Here is a 3,019-nt window from a genome sequence, read left to right on the forward strand (position 1 = left end):
GATTTTAAAAACACGAAAATAGAAAAAGTATAGGATTGGAGTGTTTGATTTCACAGAAAAAACAAAAAATATAAAAAGAGGTTGAAGTGGTTATTAGATTTCGTATGAAATGTAGTACACAAAATTTCTTAGAAAAAATTCCTATGAAATTCAATCCAATGAATCAAAGAACCAATGTTGGAAAATTCCTAAGGATATCAATCCTTCAAAAATCCTATGAAGTTGTTTTGAATCAAAGGAGCCCTGAATGATCTCGTGCCATATAGTAGGTGCATAGGTAGTTTCTCTTGTTTCTTTTTTTAACTTTTGTACAGCAAACCAATATTTTTTTCTTATTATTTTAATAAAAGGACTGTAGGTCTAATGCCTTACGATCAATATGAAACAAACAACTAAACACTTAATGTCATTTGATATATCTTAAAATATAGTGCAATGGAACTGCCCTTACAAAATTTGTTAATTAAAGTAAAACTGACCATAACAGTGTTGGGGAACGTCGCATGGGAAACAAAAAAATTCCTACACCCACCAAGATCAATCTAGGAGATGCACATCTAAGAGAGGAGAGGTTGTATCTACATACCCTTGTAGATTGCTTAGCGGAAGCGTTAACAAACGCGGTTGATCTAGTCGAACGTCTTCGCGATCCTATCACGATCCATCCCGCGAACTCCCGATCAAGTGCCGAACGGACGACACCTCTGCGTTCAACACACGTGCATCTCGATGACGTCTCCGCCTCCTCGATCCAGAAAGCGAGGGAGGAGTGGTAGACGAATTCCCCGGCAACGCGACGGCGTGACGGTGGTGGTGGTGGTGGTGCTGTCCTGGCAGGGCTTCGCCTAAGCATTACCTGAAAAAACTAGAGGAGAAATCGATCTAGGGAGAGAGAGGGGCACCAAGGGCTTCGTGTGTGCTCTTGGGGCACCCCTCCTCTCTATATATTGGTGGAGGGGCATAGGGAACAACCCTCCAAGCCCTAGGGTGCAGCTAAGGGGGGAGGAGGTGGAATCCTAGTCCCCTTCCTTCCCTTCCATCCAAAGGTGGACTTTCCACCTTTCCCAACTGCATGGGCCTTGAGGGACTTGTGCGCTTGGCCCAATAAGGCCACGACGTCTCCCCTCAGCCCATGCAAACCCTTGGTACGTGGTGGAACCCTTGGTGGACTTCCTAACTCCTCCAGAAGTTTCCAGAACCTTCTAGAAGCTTCCCCGTACAATACCGAAAAACCCAAAACTTTTCCGGTAGCCAAATATGACTTCCCATATATAAATTTTTACCTACGGACCATTCCGGAGCTCCTTGTGATGTCCGAGATCTCATCCGGGACTCCTAACAACTTTCGGTTACCATCGCAAATAACTTATTAATACCAAATCGTCACCAAACCTTAAGTGTGCATACCCTGCGAGTTCGAGAACTATGCAGACATGACCTAGACACTCTCCAGCCAATCACCAATAGCGGGACCTGTATGCCCATATTGTCTCCTACAGATTCTATGAAGATCTTTATCGGTCGAACCACGATGTCGAGGATTCCATTAATCCCGTATGGTATTCCCTTTGTCCATCGGTATGTTACTTGCCCAAAATTCAATAGTCGGTATCTCTATACCTAGTTCAATCTCGTTACCGGCAAGTCTCTTTACTCGTTCCATAATACAAGATTCGTGACTAACTCCTTAGTCATATTGCTTGCAAGGCTTGTTGTGATGTTGTATTATCGAGTGGGCCCTGAGATACCTTTCCGTCACACGGAGTGACAAATCCCAGTCTTGATCCATGCCAATCCAACAGACACCTTTGGAGATACATGTAGAGCACCTTTATAGTCACCCAGTTACGTTGTGATGTTTGATACACACTGTTGGAAATATGCCCTAGAGGCAATAATAAAATGGTTATTATCATATTTCCTTGTTCATGCTATAATTGTATTACCAGGAAACAGTAATACATGTGTGAATAAATAGATCACAATGTGTCCCTAGAAAGCCTCTAGTTAGCTAGCTCATTGATCAATAGATGATCATGGTTTCCTGATCATGGAAATTAGATGTCATTGATAACTGGATCACATCATTGGGAGAATGATGTGATGGACAAGACCCAATCCTAAGCATAACAATAGATCATGTTGTTCGTATGCTAAATCTTTTCAAATGTCAAGTGTCTTTTCCTTCGACCATGAAATTGTGCAACTCCTGGATACCGTAGGAGTGCTTTGGTGTATCTAATGTCACAACGTAACTGGGTGATTATAAAGGTGCACTACGGGTACCTCCGAAAGTGTCTGTTGGGTTGGTACGAATCGAGATCGGGATTAGTCACTCCGTGTGACGGAGAGGTATCTCTAGGCCCACTCGGTAGAACATCATCATAATGAGCTCAGTGTGACTAAGGAGTTAGTCATGGGATGATGTGCTATGGAACGAGTAAAGATACTTACCGGTAACGAGATTGAACAAGGTATGGGTATACCGACGATCGAATCTCGGGCAAGTTCTATACCGACAGACAAAGGGAATTGTATACGGGATTGATTGAATCCTTGACATCGTGGTTCATCCGAAGAGATCATCGTGGAACATGTGGGAGGCACCATGGGTCTCGGTGATCCCGTATACCGCCGAAGAGACCATCCGAAGAGATCCCGCTGATGGTTATTGGTTGGAGAGTGTCTCGGTCATGCCTGCATGCCTCCCGAACCCGTAGGGTCTACACACTTAAGGTTCAATGACGCTAGGGTTATAGAGAATTGTTATACGAGGTTACCAAAGGTTGTTCGGAGTCCCGGATGAGATCTCGGACGTCACGAGGAGCTCCGGAATGGTCCGTAGATAAAGATTGATACATAGGATGGATGGGTTTGGACGCCAGAAATGTTTTGGGCACCACCGGCAAATTGTCGGGACCACCGGAAGGGTTCTGGAGGCCCACCGGGAGGGGCCACAAGCCCCGGAAGGCTATATGGGCCAAGTGTGGGAGGGAACCAGCCCCTGGATGGGTTGGTG

Source organism: Hordeum vulgare, chromosome 4H (assembly GCF_904849725.1).
Source record: "Hordeum vulgare subsp. vulgare chromosome 4H, MorexV3_pseudomolecules_assembly, whole genome shotgun sequence".
Taxonomy (NCBI): Eukaryota; Viridiplantae; Streptophyta; class Magnoliopsida; order Poales; family Poaceae; genus Hordeum; species Hordeum vulgare.